We start from the raw sequence: 10597 nt of genomic DNA, 5'->3' as shown, positions 1-10597 counted from the left end.
TGCAAAAAAAGTTAATTTGTTGAGTTTTTGGTTTATTTGGGTCACATATGTTAGAATTTTAATATTGAATATACACATCATATTCAATATTATGTTGAATAATAATGTAACAATGTATACCAAACTCCTTTATATGGGAGGAGAGAAACCTAAGTATGATAATCTTAAGTATAGTAATGAATATAATATGATATGTATGACAAACAGAATATATAATTACAATATAGTAATTATGTAATGATTAAATATTATGTACTAAGATTTTCACTTATATTCCTATGTTTTTTAGAGATGGAGGACACATAAGAGACATGCATGTAAGAGACACACAAGAGTATACATAAGTATAATACATATTGTGATTTTGTTGAAGAGTATAGTTTGATCCATCTTTTGTATTTTTTGAAAACTACGGTTCGTGACTCGTTCATATCCTTCTGATGGACATGAGCATCGGATGAGGAAGACTATGAGCACTTGGGTTGTATTTTTGAGCCGTTGCACTCCAATTATACCTTTACGTTGGAAGAAACAATGGCTTTAAGCTAGTGACTACATGTCACGCCCCAAACCCGCCCCTAAAAGTTTGGGCATGACCCGTTTGAAAACGAACACTTAACCTGTAGTAAATAACATATGGGGCCTCATCGGAAGCATACAGTAGGAAAATAACTATACATATAAATTCCATTGAGCTACATCTACATGCCAGGACCTCTTATACATCACATTCATCATGGAAAATAGATAAAGCTCCAAACCATATGTTGTAGCATCGGTGATAAACAACCATATGTACAGACCTAGCCCCATCATTGGGCTTATATAAAAATCATTGAAGTTCTACCTCTTTAACTTTAAATGGGTAATCAAAATTAAGCCAACATTTCAATAGACTTTACAAAAATAAATGGCTTCGTGCAGTGCCTGAACCCACGAAGGTTGACAAAAGAAAACAGGTGTCATGACTAGGACTGACCACTTGGTTGGTTACCTACAGAAACAGACATTAGACAGAGTGAGCCAAGCTCAGTGAATAGTAATACATAAATTAAACGATGCTTAAAATGAAACATAACACATAGCAATGCATATAAAGATGTAGAGTTCACATAGTTAGTCTGATTCTGTGCTACGTACATAACGGCCTTAAGTTCAATCTTGCTACATAAACATGGTGGCTATAAGCCCTTGAAACATGGTGGCTATAAGCCCTTGAAACTTGTGGCACTAAGGCCCTTGAAGCATGTGGCATAAAGCCCTTGTAACATATGGCACTAAGGCCCTTGAAACATATGGCATAAAGCCCTTGTAAAGTTGGCATGAAGCCCTTGAAAAGTTGGCATGAGGCCCTTGGACATGCATATATGAACCCAAGAGGTGTCTCACACGGACTCTAGAGGTAACTCACAATGTAGCACTTAGTTCTGTGTAGCACTTTGTTTCATTTCATAACAACTTATACGGATGGCTATATGCCTCATAACTTTCACATATGTATGGACTCAAGAGGTGTCTCACATGGACTCTAGCGGTGGCTCACAATGTAGCACTTAGTTCCAAGTAGCACTTTGTTCCATACCAATAATCATTAGGTCTTACTGACCAAACCACACATGTAATGTCATACCATATGTTAGGTTTTTTCTTGGCAATCCCGTTTGACAAAACTCCTTTCAGTTGTATTTATTTTCGCACTTTTTTTTCAGTGAGGCTATGAGTGTTTAGATGCGAATCCAACCCGAATTGTGCTTTTCAGAGAAGTTTGTGATGATAAAGCTTTCAAGATTGCCACTTCGCTGATTATGACGGGGATCGAGCTAAAAGTTTGGGCTTGACCCGTGGCGGGTCCGGGGCAGCGCCACGGCGGGGTCGAGGGGCAGCGCCCCCGAAGCAAAATGCAAAAATGCATTCAAAGTTGCCTGTTCGATCATGTTTTATTTTTCCAGATTTTCCAGATTTGGCCTGTCCGCTCGAGCGGGGAAAAGGGACGCTCGAGCGGAGATTGGAAGCTCTCAGCATCTCTGCAGTCGCCTGCAAAAGTACTGGATAGTGTGATTTGCCGCTCGAGCGGCAAAACCGACGCTCGAGCGTGGAGCCTGTATGAAATCACAGAATTTGAAGTCTCCGCTCGAGCGGGGAAAAGGGCGCTCGAGCGGACCGCGCGATCTCAGATTTCCAGATTTGTTAAAGAGTTGGTTTTCTTCTGAAATTAGGATTGCTTTGATTTTCTATAAATAGTTGGTTTTCTCCCAACACTAGAAGAACTGCTCCAGATCTTATTTTTGGATCTTAAGGTTTATATCTGGAGAGATTTTGCTAGTTTTCTTTGATGTTTTATTGAGTATTCAACTCATGATCTAAAGAGAGTACATCAAAGGTTTGTTTGTTATACACAAAAGAGCGAGTTGTTCTTCAGTTGTGGATTCTGAAGAATTCGAGCCTGAAGCTTTGGTGGAATCCGGAGTGGCTCATCAGAAAGACAATTCCGTGGTGAAGATGGGGTTGGAAGAGGCACATAGAGGTTGGTTCAATTAGGCGTTGTGGATTCGCTAGGTAATTGAGAGTATACCTGTGTAATTCCTTTAATTCTTCTTAGTGGATTGTTCTTGTGGCTGTTGCCCGTGGTTTTTTTGATCACAGTTGGAGGTGTCCAATTGTGGTTTTTTCCACGTTAAATCGTTGTGTCTCTTTATCTTGATTGTTTGATTGGGATTGTTATATTTTGCTTAAAATTGATACATAATCACAAATCAACATCTAGGAGGTTTCTAGATTTTTCAATTGGTATCAGAGCAGGTCGTTCTATTTTTTTTTTTAAAAAAAATATTTTCTTTTAGAACGAGATCTTGTTTGATTTGTGATAATGGATACAATTCGTGAAGGAAATTCTATGGTTCGACCACCCCTACTTGACGGATCCAATTATCCTTTTTGGAAAGCTCGGATGAGATCTTTTTTAAAATCTATTGATGAAAAAGTTTGGCAATCCGTCATGAATGGGTGGACTGAACCAACAATTACTGTTGATGGAGTTACAATCCCCAAACCAATTGATCAGTGGGACACAACTGATTACCAAAATAGTAGCTGGAATAGTAAACCTATCAATTCTCTCTTTTGCGCTGTCACACCTGAAGAATTTAGTCGTATTTGTAATTGTGAAGTCGCAAAAGAGGCTTGGGATATCTTACAAACTATTCATGAGGGCACTCCTTCTGTTAAACGCTCAAAACTTCAAAGGCTCACATCTAGTTTCGAAAACCTTTCAATGAAAGACAGTGAGACCTTTGATGAATTTTATGCGAAGTTGAGTGACATTGTAAATTCCAGCTTCAATTTAGGTGAAAAAATTCCAGAATCCAAAGTTGTGGGAAAAATTTTGAGATCCTTGCCCGATCGGTTCCAACCAAAAGTTACGGCTATTGAGGAGGCTCAAGATGTTGACAACCTCAAGCTGGATCAGTTGGTTGGAAATCTCCAAACTTATGAGGCACACAGGAATTTCAAACAGAAACAAAAAGATATTGCTTTTAGTAGTGCTCATAAAGTTAGAGAGGATTCTGATGAGGATTGTGATATAGATTCCAAGATTATGGCTGCTTTTGTTAAACAATTTAAAAAATCTTTTTTGAAAAAGAATCCTAATATTTTGGAATCTACTCATTCTCATAAATCTAAAGGCAAAGATATACTCAAAATTAATTCTATAGCCAAGAAGGAGAAAGGAAAGATACAAGGAAACTCTGAAAGACTCCAATGCTATGAATGCCAAGGATTTGGCCATTTTGCTCAAGAATGCCCCACTCGTTTGAAGAAGAAGAAAGCCCTTGCCATCACTTGGGATGATGAATCTGAATCTGATGAAGATGAAAGTGACAATGAAGGTCAAGACGAAGAGGGTCATAAACAATTTCTTGCTTTCATGGCGGCTTCTGAAGCTGAAGGACAAACAGATTCTCCAAAGAGGTCAGTTGAGAATATCACTGATGATGAATCCTCGGAGAGTGATCATGAAGAGCTTGAGCAAGCTTATGAAAAGTTGTATAAGGAGTCTCTTAAGTTATTCAAATTGAATGACAAACTCACAAAGAAACTCAAAGCATGTGATTGTGAGAATGTCAAACTTAAGGAGGAGATTTCCGAGGCCAGGATTAATGCCATCAAGGTAGCTGATGATCGACAAGTTCTTTGTACAAAACTGTTGACTTGTGAGACAGAGAGGAATGAGCTACTGCAAACCCATGCCATGTATGAAGAAAAGATTGAATCTCTCGAGATGTCACAAGTTGCTTTGGAAGAACTAATGATCAAGAAAGAAGAAGAGCTCAAGTGTGCTATGGCTACAATTGGTCTTTGGAACAAAGGATCAAAGACCTTGGAGGATATCATTGGGTCTCAACAAACAAGTTGTGACAAGAGTGGCATTGGCTTTGGTGGTAAGAAAGAGCAAAAACAGAGTGCTTCAACTTCTCATGATACAAGAACTCAAGGAAAGGGGGGACAAAAGATTCAACAAAAGGAAAGACTTCTCAAACTCCCTAGAGTTGGTAAGGTAAAAGAAAAGAAGGTACACCCTGTATTTGTTTGTCATCATTGTGGTATGCATGGTCATATTCGCCCTTATTGTTATAAGTTGCATGGGAGAGTGCCTCAAAAGGGTAGAAATTCGACTTACATGTCTAGGCGGAATACCAAGATTCATGCGGGTGTTCACTACACCACGACACTTACCAAGACCGCTAGACCTGATTTTGTTAAGACCAAAAAGATTTGGGTAAGAAAAGTTGACTTATGTTAATTTGTTTGGTCGTTTTAGTCTATAGGTTTTTGTGTTTTTTTTTTGGGTCTTTTAATGTGTGCTTGTTTGTTTTTTGTCTTGCTTTGGTTAAGAAAAAAATTGAAAAAAAAAAAAAAAAAAAATCCAAAAAGATTTTCTTAGTATGGTTTTGCAAGCTTGAATTTTTTGAGTGGTCCTTGGTGCATATTGGAATTGATGAGAATATCCATTACTTGTTAATATATGTGTGCTTTCTATGGTCATTACTCATTTTAGAGTGTGTGTTTTGTGATTAGTATGTCTCATTCTGTACACACTCTTGGATTAGCAAATTTTGGAGTCTTCCGCCTTAGTGATTATTTTTTTATGGACTTCTGTCATTGATCTTTTGCGTTTCTAGAGGAATTGACCTATACTAGCATATCATGGGTGATGTTGAGTCTCTTAACCACCTACCATCTTTTTGCACCTCCATGGCTTTCCCCTTAAATCTTTGCAATCTAGCCATGAGGAAAAGGCTACCTCAGAGTCACCAACCAGGCCATCCTTATTATATCCATGCTTCTCTGGTTCGGTTTCCATACTCTTGAGTGTGTCAGCCACCAATGATTGTGCAAAAGAAAAAAAAAAAGAAAAAAAAAGAAAAAATATGCACAAGAAAGAAAAGAAAAAAATGTGAAAAAAAAAAGAAAAGAAAAAGTGTGTGGAAAAAAAAAGGGAAAAGATTCATTGATTGAGGGGGAGCCTCCGCCTTTACTCACCAAATACCCCTTGATTCCTAGTGGTTTGACTTTCCTTTGTCATGCTTAAGATTCTCTTGTCGGAGGTCCAATTTTCATATCACTACTAGGATTGAATCTAGTGTTTGTCGAACTCCAAGAGTCACACACACACTTTTTATCATGGGATCTATGCTTTTCACATAATGCATCACTTTCTTTCATGAGGAATTTTCTACAGACTGTGCACATTATGTTTTCTTGTAATGGTGCTTCTTGGATAATCTTATGTGTTTTAAGGTACTAATCTGAAATTCCTTGCTTGCTCCACCATATTATTTTTTGTCGTTTTCTTCTTGTTCACTGTTTTCAGTGTTTGTGGTTGCTTTTAGTAAGGAGGAGTTTGGTTCATCTTGTTTTGGCTTGGTAAGGAAGTTTGGTTTCTCATTGCAAGAGTTGTTTAGCATGTACACTTTGATATGTTTGGTAAGGGAGATTGACTATATGTTTTGCATGTTGCTATGCACTATTTGCCCTTCTTGCATATTCATGGTATTTACATCGTCATATCATTGCTTGTGTGGTTTATGCTCTTGCTTTGGTTGTTTGAGAGTTGTTGTTCATGAGTCTTAGTTTTTCATCTATTCATGTTTTCCATCTCATGTTTCAAGATAATCTTGTCCTATGTTTATTGTTTTTTTCATATATTCTTGTGGGACTAATAGTTGTTTTGGAGATTGTGGCACTAATAACTGTTTTGCAGATCTTACTCTTGAAAAAGAACTTGGCTTTTGTTGGCTGTAATGGGTTGGGGTGTTTAGGATTTTATTTGTTAGGTGTGTTTTGTCACGGCATTGCCAAAGGGGGAGATTGTTAGGTTTTTTCTTGGCAATCCCGTTTGACAAAACTCCTTTCAGTTGTATTTATTTTCGCACTTTTTTTTCAGTGAGGCTATGAGTGTTTAGATGCGAATCCAACCCGAATTGTGCTTTTCAGAGAAGTTTGTGATGATAAAGCTTTCAAGATTGCCACTTCGCTGATTATGACGGGGATCGAGCTAAAAGTTTGGGCATGACCCGTTTGAAAACGAACACTTAACCTGTAGAAAATAACATATGGGGCCTCATCAGAAGCATAAAGTAGGAAAATAACTATACATATAAATTCCATTGAGCTACATCTACATGCCAGGACCTCTTATACATCACATTCATCATGGAAAATAGATAAAGCTCCAAACCATATGTTGTAGCATCAGTGATAAACAACCATATGTACAGACCCAGCCCCATCATTGGGCTTATATAAAAATCATTGAAGTTCTACCTCTTTAACTTTAAATGGGTAATCAAAATTAAGCCAACATTTCAATAGACTTTACAAAAATAAATGGCTTCGTGCAGTGCCTGAACCCACGAAGGTTGACAAAAGAAAACAGGTGTCATGACTAGGACTGACCACTTGGTTGGTTACCTACAGAAACAGACATTAGACAGAGTGAGCCAAGCTCAGTGAATAGTAATACATAAATTAAACGATGCTTAAAATGAAACATAACACATAGCAATGCATATAAAGATGTAGAGTTCACATAGTTAGTCTGATTCTGTGCTACGTACATAACGGCCTTAAGTTCAATCTTGCTACATAAACATGGTGGCTATAAGCCCTTGAAACATGGTGGCTATAAGCCCTTGAAACTTGTGGCACTAAGGCCCTTGAAGCATGTGGCATAAAGCCCTTGTAACATATGGCACTAAGGCCCTTGAAACATATGGCATAAATCCCTTGTAAAGTTGGCATGAAGCCCTTGAAAAGTTGGCATGAAGCCCTTGGACATGCATATATGAACCCAAGAGGTGTCTCACACGGACTCTAGAGGTAACTCACAATGTAGCACTTAGTTCTGTGTAGCACTTTGTTTCATTTCATAACAACTTATACGGATGGCTATAAGCCTCATAACTTTCACATATGTATGGACTCAAGAGGTGTCTCACATGGACTCTAGCGGTGGCTCAAAATGTAGCACTTAGTTCCAAGTAGCACTTTGTTCCATACCAATAATCATTAGGTCTTACTGACCAAACCACACATGTAATGTCACACCATAAACGAAAATAAATTCATACATATTCATTATGCTTGAATCATTAACAAAAATCAGAATTCATACTTACTTATACTTAGCCTTTTAATAGCGCTGGCAAATCAATAAAAAACATTCTTGTTAGTTCCATAAAGAAATTCCTCAACATTGTGAACTTATAGTACACTTGAACTTGTACATAGGTAAGCTTGTAACGTATCTTGTAGCATACTTAAGCTTGTGTCGTACTTAAACTTGTAAAATACTTAAGCTTGTAACGCACTTAAACTTGTAACATACTTAAGCTTGTAACGTACTTAAGCTTGTAACATACTTGAGCTTATAACATGCGTACACTGGTAACATACTTGAATTTATAACATACATGAACTTGTAACATGCGTCTACTTGTAATATACTTGAACTTATAACATGCGTGAACTTGTAACATGTGTCTACTTGTAACATACTTGAACTTATAACATACTTAAACTTGAAAACTTGTAACATATTTAAACTTGTATATACTTGTACTTGTAACCTTGCTTAAACTTGTACATACTTGAACTTGTCACATATATAAACTTGTAACATTCTTGAGTTTGTAACATTCTTGACTTATAGCATACGTAAACTTATAACAGGCTTAAACTTAGAACATACATAAACTTGTAACTTAATTATTTGAACCACGGTATTATTACCCCTGGGTAGGGGCCTTGTGCTAAAGATGATGTGAATACTTCTACATATATGAATAATCATTAAGTTAATAGAAACCATAACATTTCTTGTTATATCATGTCATTATCATGCACTTAACAAAATAGAATAATTCATATTCTTATGTGGGTTGCATACCGATGGTAAACCTTTACTTTCATATCATAGATTCTAAACGTTCTTGGGTCCCTTCGTAACATAATCTTAGATTCACACAAATATCATTCTTCAAGGATGAACATAAGTTCCACTTATTCTTTAAGAAATAACATAGTATGCTAATAAATAACAAAGGGCTAATATTCGTCATTAACAGAACATAAGGATTCCGAAATCATACCGACGTACGCGAATCTTTCAGCGTTCATATAAGTTCACATTGCTTTCCAATTGTCATAAATGTTCGTATAATACTTACAAAGAACAGAGCATTAGTGACAATAATTGTCAATGGTAGAAAAAAATGTACATTTTTGTACTACTACTCACAGTGATCGGTTCCCGGTGGTAATGGTACAATGTCCTCGTCTCGACCTACAATTACAGCGTACAACACATAATATGAGGTTATACTCGATCCTTTACTTATTCTCTTTGATCGTTCGATCAATTAGTCATGGTGGTACCAAGCTCATTATTCTTTAATATGTTGTAATCCATGTCTTACAAAACAGGAGAAATCGATAGGAATTGGTTTAGGTGAAGAAATGGTACATAACTAATTGACAAAACGTGAATGGTCGTCACTAATTTGGGTATAACTTTTTCTTTATTTAGAATTTGGGAGTGAGACTAGCGCCATTGGAAACTAGATTTCCGTAGCTTGATTTTAGGCTCAAGAATCACTCAAAACGGAGTCCGGATGCAAAAGATATACCTATTCAAAGTTGGCTGGACAGAGCTGTCTCCGCACGTGCGGGTGTACAGTGCCGCACGTGCGGCCCTGGACAGCAGCAGTCCGAAAATGGCTGAAATTGTGGGACTTCTGATTTCCAAAAATCAAACCTTAATTACATGTAAATCAAAGCCCAAAACCCTTTAATACATGACCAATTTCACATTATTATTCTTCATCAAACACCATAATCTCACAATAAACAAATTTAATGATTTTACTTCTTCAATCAAGGAATTCTTAGAAAATCAAGGTTCATGGGTTCAAAGCTCGCATCTTCTATATCAATCCATGATTTCAAGTAGTAGATGGATTCTATACAAGGTTAGTAATTAGAGCCACATACCTTACTCAAACCTTTGTTCATCCCTTAGTCTCTTCAATTTTTCCCAAGCTTTTGGTTGATCTTTCCTCTCTCTTCTATCTTCTTCAACCATCTTCAAGCTTCCATGGATGTTGAATTCCTTAGGGAGAAGCTTTGCCTCTTCTCTCTCTCCCTCTCTCTCTCTCACGGTTCTCCTTCCCCTTTCTCTAGATATTTTTATTTTTTTGTTTGGTTCAAAATAGATGAGTTTAACAACTCATAAGGCATATATGCATATATAAAAGCTTCCCACAAATAGGAAGGGCCAAACACGCCCTTACGAATCGCACAAAATCACATTTGAATTAAACTTCCCAGATAACTCTAAAAATTATGCTGATCATAAATATGTCCCCTATTCCGGTATCTGATGTCTTTAAGGCCTTTAATTTGCAGTATAAAGTTAATCACCCAAACGTCCATTAGCGAATCAGACAAATTAAATTTCAAATTAATTTTCCCAAATAATTCCAAAAATTCCCATTAACATATCCAAGTACTCAATTTTGATTTTTTGAACCCATAAAGGTCGGTAATTCCCATTTTAAGTCCGTAACTCAACTGATAATGCTTCAATTCTAATAGATATAATTAAATTAAACCACATCATTTCATAGGGAAATAAAGATGATTTCTTATACGCATTTTGGGGTCATTGCACTACATGCTTCTCAATCTCACAAGTCAACTCTTTCTTACTCTATATGAATGTACTTAGTTTGATATTTTATTTATCGTGAATCTCTTAATCATTTTATTAATTAAATTATATTAGTGCATAACATTTTTTTAACAATCTAAAGCTGCTATGTTCTAAAAAGAAATTTTGTTTAAGATTTTTTAGTTTTAAAAAAAATGAGTATGGTGAAAGAACCAGTTGAATTCCCATCATGATTAGAGGGTTCAAGGATAGGGTAATTGTTCAGTAATTTCAGAGTATAGATAGTATTATAATTGGTGGGGAAGGTGGGTGGGTGAGGTATTGTATTGGGTGATTGGGGAACATGAGAGGACATATTAAATGATG

General features: G+C 36.6%; 1 long non-coding RNA gene across 1 annotated transcript; it reads right to left on the bottom strand.

The window, feature by feature from the left end:
• Nucleotides 1-6639: 6639 nt before the first annotated feature.
• Nucleotides 6640-9781, bottom strand: LOC114290620 (uncharacterized). The gene is made up of 3 exons (XR_014346946.1): nt 9553-9781; nt 8801-8845; nt 6640-6972 (listed from the first exon to the last, which is right to left on the bottom strand). It is a non-coding gene; the product is annotated as an uncharacterized LOC114290620 (long non-coding RNA).
• Between the last annotated feature and the right edge of the window lie 816 nt (nt 9782-10597).

The sequence above is a fragment of the Camellia sinensis genome, chromosome 12 (genome assembly GCF_055761805.1).
Source record: "Camellia sinensis isolate YWXY chromosome 12, ASM5576180v1, whole genome shotgun sequence".
NCBI classification, from domain to species: domain Eukaryota; kingdom Viridiplantae; phylum Streptophyta; class Magnoliopsida; order Ericales; family Theaceae; genus Camellia; species Camellia sinensis.
The sequence above is the reverse complement of the archived record's forward strand: the minus strand, read 5'-3'. Positions and strand labels throughout refer to the sequence as shown.